A 12,364-nucleotide genomic window follows, 5' to 3' on the forward strand; every position below is an offset into this window, starting at 1 on the left:
ACTCTATTCAGAGTCAACAATACCTTCTCACCATTCCACGGGTACCTCTGAAACAGCAGCATTGAAAATGAATAAATAAATAAAACATTTTAAAAAAAAAGAAAATTTTCAAATGGTGTTCTCTGAGCTTTGTAAGGTAGACTTTGTCGGGCATGCGGCTCTGGGCTCTACATCTCACTGACTGAATCTGTCATTTATTGGAGAGCTGCAGGCTTCTCCCTGTCAGCTCAGGTCTGTGTGCAGAGAAGTCATGTGTGTAAAGCTCATGGAAGACCCATAAAACATGAGCTATGGATATCATTTTCAAACATCTCAGAAACAAAATTATCTGCTGAGGCAGTCTTAAGAGCTCAATAAACAAATGTAAACATTTTTGATTGTCATAAGGCTGACTGGAGTCGGCCCCTCAAATTCTTACAAACCTGAGAACGGAAGGATCCCTGTGTAGAAGACGGACCTTACATGAGGGCAGAAACCACGTGGCACAGTGTGGTTCAAAACAATGTACTTGATTAGGTCATTAGTCCCTCCCTGTATTACCCTTATTGGCCTTTGCCATAATGCTATCTTCATTTTCTCATGTTTTTTTTTTTAATTTTTAATTTTTATTTATTTATTTATTTGACAGAGAGAGACACAGCGAGAGAGGGAACACAAGCAGGGGGAGTGGGAGAGGGAAAAGCAGACTTCCCACCGAGCAGGGAGCCCAAGGCGGGGCTCGATCCTAGGACTCTGGGATCATGACCTGAGCCGAAGGCAGATGCTTAACTGACTGAACCACCCAGGTGCCCCATTTTCTCATGTGTTAAAGACCACAGAGTTGGGGGGGGCAGGTAAGAGAAGGGATGATTGAAGTAGATAAAGGCACTACAGCAAAACTCATTTTCTCATACTCTTGTGGAGGACCTTGCTTGATTATAAAGACAGAACTCTATGTAAAGATGTAAACAGTCTTTTCCCCCTGATTAACATTCTTCATTAATTTTGAAGCAAGGCTCTTGATCCCAATACCTCCTTTTCTCCCATATCTAAGGTCTACTAAATTAGATGTGTTTTAGGAAAACTGAGGTATATATAAAATGTTATACCTTGATTTGTATCTTTTTTTTGACTGTCACTCTAATTTTGGGATTCAAAAAACATCAGGCCTAAAAATTAATTTAAAAATCACCTTCAAGTGTATTAATGGTTATCTCGACAGGCTCTGGATAAGAAAGTCCTACTCCCAGAGGCTGCATCACCACTGGCAACCCATCCCTACTTCTAGAGTCTAGAATCTAAGCCATTCTCCTTCTTCCCAGCTTTGAATTTCATATTATCACACTTTATCAATCACTACTCTCTGTGGATCATCACAAATTACAGGATCATTAAAGAGCTAGCTTCCAAAATTTCACTTTTTGAATTGTATTCAGATTATATCTAATCCCCTCTGCTACAGCGGAATGTTTGTGTCTCCTCAAAAGTCATGTTGAAACCTACTCCCCAGTGTGATGGTATTAGAAGGCAGAGCCTTTGAGAGGTGATTAGGTCATGCGAGCAGAGCCCTCATGAATGGGATTAGCGCCCTTATAAAGAGACTTCAGAGAGTCCCATTGCTCCTTCTGCCCCATGAGGTTACAGAAAGACCACAGAGGTCTATGAACCAGGAAGCAAGCCCTCCTCAGTCACCACATCTCCTTGCACCTTGATCTTGGATTCCCAGCTTCCAGAACTGTGTGAAATAAACTGTTGTTTATAAGCCACCCAGTCTATGATACTCTGTTATAGTAGCCCAACAGAATAAGGACTTTAACCTGCCTAAATTTGCCTTCCCTCCTCTTTTTATAAGCCTTGGTGACTCCTTATTTCAGCTACCTTACAAAGCATTCTACGCTCCTTGTAGCCAGGGCTTTTACAACTTCAAGTCACTTGGGCATCTGGTTAAAATGCAGATGTGGTATATGGTGCACCTGGGTGGCTCAGATGGTTAAGCATCTGCCTTTGGCTGAGGTCATGATCCCAGGGTCCTGGGATCGAGCCCCGCATGGGGCTCCCTGCTTGGCGTGGAGTCTGCTTCTCCCCCTCCTACTGTTTCTCCTGCTTGTGCTCTCTTGCTCTACCAAATAAATAAATAAAGTCTTAAAAAACTGCAGATATGGATTCAATAGAACTGGATGGGGCCTGAGATTCTGCATTTCTCATCAGCTCCTAGGGGATGCCTGTGTTGCCGATCCGTGGATACGCTTTGAGCAACAAAATTTTCTCCTACGATGGTATCCACTTCCAGAGCAGGCACCACGTATGATTTATTCATGTTTATATCTCCAGTGAATCACACTGTACTTGACACATCACAACACTCAATAAATATTTGTTGAGTAAATGACTGAATGAATAAGTGTGTAGCATTCACTCTGGCACTTAGAAAATTCTGCTTAAAATGGAGTATTTTTATATGTATTTTTCCTTTGACTGAAATTTAGTCAAGGGCAGGTATCAGAGTGTACTTCTTTGTATCCTTAAAGGGCTGTATATGCCCTGTGTGTCCACAGAAAACAGGCACTCAATATAATATGGATTATACAGTCAGTTGATAAAAAGGAATTGATTGAATAAGTAACTGGCCAAAGAGAGGCATCAGGTGTAGCCTGCCTAGAATGTAATTTAGGTACCTAGAATGCAGAGGACATTTGACAAGGTTGCCATATTTTATATAGAGAAGGCTCGAGTCCTGCAAAAGGCAGAGTAAGGGTGCAAAAATATGAAAATGAGCAACCAGAAGAAAAGGCCCTTTATAGACACAGACACACTCTAATGAGAAAAGTGCTTCAGTTAGTTAAAATGCCAAGCCAGTGGTTGATATGCTTGGGAATAAAACCAAGCATTATTACATGGGTAGGCAGATGGTGCATTTTTTTTCTTAATTCAAAGCTTCACTTTTGTAAATAACAATGGAAATTGAACAACTGGCACATAGCAAGCTTTGCGGACTATGTTAAGGGTTTTCAGAAATGCATTTCCTCTCAACCATTTCTGCCTTTGGAGTATCTAAACGTATACTGACTTGCGGTATTATTGATTCAATATTTTACTTCTGTAAGTTATCTTCTCAATCAGGCTACAGCCACCCAGGGGTAGGGACCTTATCTATGCACATGGTGGCCCAGAGTGATACTTGTCCCATTAATAAAATACTTAGAAGAACTTGGATGGCATACCACTCTGGTTCCAGATACGGACCTAGTATTAAGCAGAGAAGAGCAGGATGGGTCAGGAAGTGGAATCTGAGGCATGTAACTTGAGTGGATTTCCAGACTGGAGAGGGGCTTCACATGCATTGGATATGGATTCCATTCCTTCCCTTCCCTTCCTCCCTCCCTCCCTCCTTTCCTTCCCTTCCCTTTCCCGTCCTTTTTAAATTACATTCCCAGAAGATGAACTTAGAATTCTGCCAGTGACTGGTTCTTAAAAATATGTCAGGTAAACAGAGGACAACGGCCTTACCCTGGAGCTTTCCGAAGCACTTCACCAAACATTGACTGCCACCAGATTACAAGTAGGCCAGATACAAATAACTTCTCAGTAGAGGCAGTGTGTTATTATTTTCTGACTATATTTGTCAGAAAAGTAATTAAGGTGTTGAATCTTAGAAATACACATACACGCACACACGCACCTAAAGGCTCAGATAGCTATATGGTTCAAAATTAACCTATACTGCCTCAGATTCATGTCTTAATCCATTAATTACCTATTTTACAATTACTTAGACAATTATGCTTTAATTCTTCTGAAAAAGGATTCTGGAAAAACAAAGGGGCTTCTCATAGAGTATTTAAAATAGAACGGAATTAGCAATCTGTAGCTTAAAATTATACATGACATTTAGCTTCATTTAAAATTAGAGCGCCAGAAGAAGATTTCCATGGCATTTTCATTATGCAGAGAGGTAAACAACAAATAAATAAGCCATACATGAATATGAAATTAACAGCATGATAATTACTTTACTCCTAGAGTTTATATGATATTAAATCCTCAAATAAACACTTATTTAACCTCATTCTCACATATGAGAATGAGGTATGCTGCTTTGGATAAAAGCAGCATACCTGGAAAGCTCCAACTAAGACAGCTTCCACAAGGAGGTACAAAGTCCACAGAAATGACTGCCATCCCCTGGAAATTTCAGAGTGATTTCTTTGTAAGATCTAGATCGGAGGTACAGTCAAGAACCCGTAAAAGTGAGAGGAAATTTAGAAGTCGATAAAAAAAGGCATTTCACATATCATTATTACTTTGCATATGACACCATACTCAACTTCCCTGCTAAGTTCTTCAAAGAACCTCATCCAGACCCTGAGTACACCGTTCCAGGGAAACGCTACCCCCCTGCTGAGACCAGGCCCAAACTCTCCCTCTCCAACACAGACCCCTGACTTGTTTGACAGCATTTGTGCAGGAAACTGATCAACCTTATTTCTGCTGAATTTTTCCTTCTCTGCGGTAAGCAGAGAACTTTTGTAGTTTCTTTATGGCTCTTAATAATAGCTAAAGCCTATCTTATGTTCTGGGCCCAGCGTTGCCCTAACTTTAACCCCAAGCAATGGTTTCTTTAGCTTACTCAGAGCCTGAAACTGACTCATTTATAAAGAGGCTTCTGGCACTATTGGAGTTTTCCAGTAAGCAAGAGTTAAAGGCCCAGTAATAATGTTACCTCTCCCCTTACAAGTATGAAACTGTTGAGTTTCATAGAGTTCAAAGTTGCTTGATAGAACTTGAAAAATGGCTTATCATTTTCCATCATGTACTCAAAGGTAAGGTGCAGCAGGGACGTATGGCTTGTATACCTCACATGATCTTTCCTTGCAGGAAAGATTGACCACTTCACTGGAAGCCAGTGACTAAGAAAATAAAAGAAACAGAAAAAAAAATAAAGAAAATAATTATGAAGTCCAAAAGAAAAACAAATCTTGTTGCCTCAAATAAGCATGTTTAAAAATTATTAAGTTCTATTGTCCCAATGATGAAATTCTTATGTCTTTGTTGATCTAAACTTAAATTTGACACAATGGGTAAATTTAAGCCTGAGGCTTTGATGCCATTATCAGAGCCTCTGTCAGTGAGTGCTTTAACCTAATTACATTTGATGCAGCAAATCAACAAAACCACTGCTGGTTATGACCTCTGCCAAGAGCACTAGCGAGCTAGACAAATGGAGCTTAAGATGCTATTAGTTGTTCTGTTGCAAAGTTCCAGATACAACCCGACAGGAGGCTGTTGCAGGGCCTGGGCATGCATCCTCCAGATGGCATTCTGCATTGGCTTGTGGCAAAGCTCACAGGGATACTGGCACATTTTCTCTGTCAAAATGAAAGTTTTCCAATTACAAGGAGATAATGTGAGGAGATGCAAACTTAATCTCTTGAACAAAAGGTTGCAAGCTGTGTAATAGCCATTTCAGGGGAGAGATTTCAGGATCGTTCAATTGATTTAAACATTATAGATCACAAAATGGGCTATCTTTCCTAATAAAACCAAGCAATCGGCTGCAGTTGATTTTATTTCCTAGAACAATGTTGTAACGGTTTCATCATCTAAGGGAGGCTTCTTTTAAATTAGTGCTCTTCCACTGAATTGAACCCCGTGATGATTACTTTTTTTTTTTCCTAATGTGTTAACAGGTATGAAGAAGCCATTTTTCCTTTTAGTTAAACACCAAATGCCTTACATGAAGGCTTCCAGTGTGATGTTCTAACAGACCACTATTGGATACCAGATCATAGTACTTCATTAGGAAGGCCACACATGTTAAATGGTAAGACAGCGCTGTTATCATCAAAACCTGTGAGATATTTAGCTAAAATGTTTGCTTCTTCATTTGCTAACCCAGCAAGCACTAGTAAAAATGATATGTAGAACTCTCCATAGCTATGGAAATGAGGTGATGGGCCTCGATGCTCATCCAAAAATAACCAACCCATCAAAGCAAGTCAATAGGAACTTTGTTATAAGGTTACTTTTTGGGAAGATGTGAATTTGCCACTTGACTAGACATGCTGTGACAGAGGAGAGCCGTTGTACATATACTTCTACGAATCCGACAGGGACCCAATTAGGATGAGCGTGTACGCATGTTGGCTTCTAGCAGAATGTTCCCAGGTCGCCGCAACCACACTCCTCTACTGAATACGTGGCACAGAATTTCAGCAGAAGGTCAATGCAAATGATCAGATGTTTCCAATGTAAGCAGAGATCCTTCAATATTTATGCTGGATTCCTTTGTGGGTGTGTGGGTGTGATTTAAGGGGAATGAACCAATCCAAAATTTCTAAGCAGAGATACAGAGTATTAAAAGGGACAAGGTAGACTTCCAAAAATTAATTAAGCTAACCCACAGAAGATAACTTTTACACAAAATTCCAAAATCATTTTAAATATATGTTTGACTCATTTAGATGAAGATCAATGTTGCGAGGTTGAATAAAACACCAGATTGCAGTCGATAGGGTAAAACCATAGTAAGCAGATGCCTTTTGTCGTTTCCATAGGAAGTAGCTAGGAAACTGTCATTTCTTTACTGAAAATTCAGTCAGCTAAATAAAGCAGGATTATAAATTCTAAGTAGTCTCCACTGTAACATTGTAAGATGTGTAAATCAGTCAGAAATATAAGCAAGTCCTTCAAATCACTCAGAAAACTTAACAGATTCCTACTGAAGAGTTAACATTTTCAAGCAATGAGCAATTTTAAAAAGTCTCAACATCAACATAAAGTGGTCTAGAACAGCTGTTGTAAAGCCCAACATCAATTTTATGTCGGCTCAACTGCTAAACAGCAATCACAATGACATCCCTTAGGAGGCATTTAAGGACCCAAGTGTATAGCAATTTAAAAACTGAGCAGGAAATCAAAACTAATTCCACGTCTGTTTACGAAAATACTTCTCCCTATGTTCTTGTACCACCACCTAGTGGTTACACAGCTCTCAATCGGCCCATTAATAAAAACCAAACAGTAGCTGTTGGGATATTTTAAAATGAAAAGGAGAAATAAAGGAAGAAGAGAGGGAAGGAAGGAAGGAAGGAATGAGCAAAGAAGAAAGGAAGAAAGGGAGGAGAAAAAGAAAAACAGACGAGAGAATATAAAAGAAAAAAGGAAAGAAGAAAAGAAGGAAAAACAAGTACACATAAAATTTCCAGGTCTTACGACCTAATTCCTTATAAAATTCATAGGATGTTATCAAATAAAATTAAAACATTATTTAAAACCATTTTTGCTTTTTGTATTTATCAAGTACATGAGAATTCTATGGTTGATTTAACAACTGCCTGTTTAAAAAAAGGTGGGTGAATTTCTAGAGAACTGTCCCACATTATAGAACCTACAGATATGCTGGCCTAAGATTATATAATTATTTGTAATAGCTTTACCGTTGATCAATAGAATTGCTTACATAAATTATGGCACACACATAAAGAATAAAATAGATCTTTATCTTGTCATGGAAGGACAGATAAGAAGCCAGAAAAATTACATCCACAGAGGGGAACTGGGTGAATTGGAAGCCAAGGTGGGAAGGAGATGTTCTGTAGTTGAAACCGTGTGGATATATACCCCATTCAAAACTAAATAAATCTTAAACCTAAAAAATAGTATATGATTAAAAGAAACTATTACATGTGGCTTTATTTAAATCAGTAAAACCGCCTGTGAAATTTTTCATTTGAAGAAATATTTGTCACATTGAATGTAAATGTAAATTTAACTTACCTGTGCCAAAAACTGGTTTCTATTTTTTTTCTATAAAAGGAAAGACTACTATAGTTTAGAGGGGAGAAATTATTTGTAAAGGGCATAAACTTAAATAAAATACTAAAACCATTTCACTCACAGTTTGACAAGCTCTGCAAACCTGAGTTGAGGCATACTTTTGCCAGGAGAGTCTAGACGTTTGGGGCCCTCCATGCTCTGGGCTGAACTGCATGGGTGGTTAGGATAATACGGCAGAGAAGCCCTAGTTGCTCATCAGACGTCTCAAGGTAGAAAAGCGGAGAACAACTAGGAAGTGAAAAGAAGTAGGGAAGGTGTATAAAATCTTTAAGAGGAGAAATGAGACCAGGCCTATTTGTACTCAGCTCGGCATCCCCCAAGAACTGTGCTCTTTGAGGTCAGTCATTATCTTCCCAATGGGACTACACCCATAACCGCAGAGAGAGGTAGATATAACTGGCAGAAGAATAAGGTCCATGGTAAGTTGTGTTAAAATGTTCATTTGTTAAATATACACGAGTTAGCAGTGCTTTCGTTTTTCTTATCCTGGGAGCCCCACAAAATGAAAATCTCGAGGAAGTCCTGGAGATCCCGAGTACTCAGGGGAAGCTGGAAAATAGGCTTAGAAAGGGAAAAAAAACACAGGTTTCGGATGAGACCAGGAGAAAATGAGGTCACAGGACAGAAGGGTAGATGTGGAAGAACACCAAAGGAAAGAAGCCCAGTGCAGGTGAGGCATGGGCTAGGATGGGCTGCTTCTGCCCACAAACCTCCTAAAAGTGGAATGCACTGGAATGCCCAACTTTTCTTTCATGACCCATAAAACCTTTCTACTGTTAATATGCCTCTTTTGTTGATATTCGTAGTATTCACTAGATTTCAAAGGTCACTATCAGCTTAATTTTATGTGTCAACTGGATGGGGCCCTGGGGTACCCAGATATTTGGTTCAGTATTATTCTGTGTAGGCCTGTGAGGGGGTTTCTAGATGAGATTAATGAGTAACGCGTATTACCCTCTCATCCAATCAACTGAAGGCCTGATAGAATAAAAAGCTGAGTAAGAAAGAATTTTCTCTGCCTGTCCTTGAGCTGGGACATTCAGCCTTCTGCCTCAGACCCAAATTCAGACTGGAAGTTATTGGGAGAAACTTAGCATATCTGACCCCACATTGCTTGTATTTGCCTTGCTGCTGTGACCTATAGTTTAAAAACATTTTAGCCTTGCATGTAGGCATGGTACAGATGAGATGTGCAAAAACCACTCTTTACTCAAAACCTACCCTGCCCAAGGAGAAAAGGAAGTATGTACAGAAATGACTATGCTATGTTAAGATTTACAGGAACGACATGACCAGATTCTCATATGCAAAGGTCACCAAGGATAAGGTTGCACGACCTTCCTCAGATGTCTACAGACATCTGTCACCTTATGACTCCAACCCCCTCCCTCTTTCCCCTTTTGCGGAGATAAAACAGCTTGGATTTCCTGCAGAGGGCAGGTGGTTCTTTGGGACAACAGTCAGCCATCCTCTCGGTTTGCTAGCTTTCCAAATAAAGTTGGGTGGTTTTTTTTTGTTTTTTGGGTTTTTTTGGTTTTGTTTTTTTTTTTGCCTCTTGGGTCATTGGCCTGTCGTGCAGTGAGCAGAATAAGTCTGGGGTCAGAGTTATACCATCGGCTCTCCTGGGTAGCAGCCCTGCAGTTTCAGACTGTAACTACACCTGGCCCTGGCCTTCTTAGCCTCCATAATCAAGCGAATCAATTCCTTTTAATAAACACCTATGTACCTACATACCTTACCTACCTACCTACACACACACACACACACACACACACACACACACACACACACACACACGTCCTATTTCTGTTTCTCTGGAGAACTCTAATACAGGATTTTGCAGGTGTTAAATTCTATAAAAAGTTCTTAAGTAAGTAAATATGTAAAATACTTAGACCTTAACCTACAAGTAAATAGTTTCTGGGACTCAGCATGAAATCGGTACTATATCCCGTTGAGGGTAAAAGATATCCTGAATGAATGCATGCTGTAAACCTAACATTTGAAATATTGAAAAATATTATTGAATATTTTAGAATATTCAATAATCAGAAGAGACAGGTTCTGTTTGGGCAAAGGTATGGGGTCTTAAGAAGATGTGTCCAAGGAGCAATACAATAAAGCGAGACATTCTCACCAGGCTAGTCCAACCTCATAGCTTTTGGACAGAAATGCAACAAAAATAAAAAAAAATACATCACTGCTCACTACTACAGGCACTGACACTTGAAAACAACATAACAAATGTAGTTCTCCCTTAAATTTACATACTCTTTTCTACATGGTTTTTCATTTTTAAAAATTAGGTTTTTGAGATTATTGTACATTAAAGCACAGTTCTATGAAAGAATACAGGAGATTCTGTGTGCCCTTTACCCAGTTTCCCCTAATAGCAACATATTGCAAAACTGTAGCACAAAATCACAATCAAGATATTGACATACAGTCGAGATACAGAACATTTTCGTCACCAAAAGCACCACGCATGCTACCCTTTCATAGCCACGCCCAGGGCTCTCCAACTCCCACTGCCTTCTTAACCCCTGGAAACCACCAATTTGTTCTCCATTTCTGTAATTTTATCGTTTCAAGAATGTTATGTAAATGGAATCATGCACTATGTAACTTTGGGGGATTGGTTCTTTTTACCTGGCACAATTCTCTGGAGATTCATCCAAGTCGTTGTCCATATTAATAGTTCATTCCTTTTAACTGCCAAGTAATATCCCATCATATGGATGGACCGTGGCTTGTTAAAATGTCCACAGTCTTGGGCTCCTGAGTGGCTCAGTTGGTTAAGCAACTGCCTTTGGCTCAGGTCATGATCCCAGAGTCCCCGAATCGAGTCCCGCATCGGGCTCCCTGCTCAGCAGGGAGTCTGCTTCTCCCTCTGATCCTCTTCCCTCTCATGTTCTCTAGGTAAATAAATACAATCTTTAAAAAAAAATTAAAATGTCCACAGTCTCATTTGTTAGTATATAGAAATCTATTTATTTTTGTATGTCTGTCTTATATCTTGTGACTTTACTAAACTTATTAGTTCTAGAGGTTTTCTGTAGAGTCCTTGGGATTTTCTACATGAACAACCATGCCATCTGCTAGTATGGACAGCTTTATTCCTTTCCAACTTGGATTCCTTTTTTTAATTTCCTTTTCTTGCCTTAATGCACGGGCTGGAAGTAGTTTGAGTAAGGATGGTGAGTGTGGACATCCTTGCTTTGCTCTTGAAGGGATAGCATTCAATCTTTCACCATTAAGAATGACGTTAAGTGTAGATATTTTATGGGTTATCTTTATTAAGCTAAGGAAGTTCTCCTCTATTTCTTTTTCTGAGATTTTTAATCATGAATGGTTGTTACATTTTGCCCAGTGCTTTTTCTGCATCAATTGATATGTGATTTTTTTTCTTCTTTAGTCTATCAATATAGTGGACTATATTGACTTTCATATATTGAAGCAGGTTTGCATACCTGGAATGAAATCCGTTTGATCATGAATCCTTTTTAGATATTTCTCAATTTCATTTAATATTTAGTGTTAAGCATTTTGTGTCTATATTCATGAGGGATAGTCATCTGTAATTTTGTTGTTGTTGCTATTGTTCTGTCACTGGTTTTAGTATCAGGTTATTACTAGCTTTGTATAAATAAATTGGAATTATTCCCTCGTCTCCTCTTTTCTGGAAGACATTGTATAGAGTTGGCATGAATTTTTTCTTTAAACATTTGGTAGAATTTTCTTGTAAAGGTATCTGGGCCTGGAGATTTCTTTTTTGGGAGTATTTTAATTATGAATTAAATTTTCTTAATAGTCATAGGGCTAATCAAGTTATCTATTTCTCATTGGGTGAGTTGTAGTTTTTTTTTTTTTTTTGTGAAAAATGTGTCCATTTCATCTAACTTGGAAAATTTATGTCTGTAGTGTTACTGATAGGTTCTCTTACTGTACTTTTGAGATCTGTCGGGTGCGTAGTATTATCTCTCATTCCATTCCACCTGATATTGATCATTTGTGTCTTTTCTCTATTTTTTTTTTGGTCGGTCTTCCTAGAGGTTTGTAAATGTTATTGAACTTTCCAAAGAACCAGCTATTTTATTTGCATTGATTTTCTCTTTTCAATACTATTGATTTCTGCTCTTATTTCCTTTCTTCTTGCTTTGGGTTTATTTTGCTTTTCTTTCGTTTCTTGAGGTGGGTGCTTATATCACTGATTTAATACTTTTCCTCTTTTCTAGTATATTCTAATGTAAATATTTAATGCTATAAACTTTCCTTTCAGCATTGCTTCAGCTGTGTCCCAGAATTTCTGATATGTTACATGTTTATTTTCATGTGGTTTAATGAATTTTTTAAAATTTCTCTTAAGACTTCCTCTTTGATGCACGGATTATTTATAGGCATACTGTTTAGTTTCTGAGTATTTGGAAATGTTCCTATCGCTCTTATGTTCACTTCTATTTTGATACTACTGTGGTCAGAGAACACACACTACATGATTTCAATTCTTCAAAAGTTGATTTTGTTTTATGGCTCAGGATTTGGTTCATCT

Source organism: Eumetopias jubatus, unplaced genomic scaffold (genome assembly GCF_037043125.1).
Source record: "Eumetopias jubatus isolate StellerSeaLion01/CBP00866 unplaced genomic scaffold, mEumJub1_p1.0 scaffold_3, whole genome shotgun sequence".
NCBI classification, from domain to species: domain Eukaryota; kingdom Metazoa; phylum Chordata; class Mammalia; order Carnivora; family Otariidae; genus Eumetopias; species Eumetopias jubatus.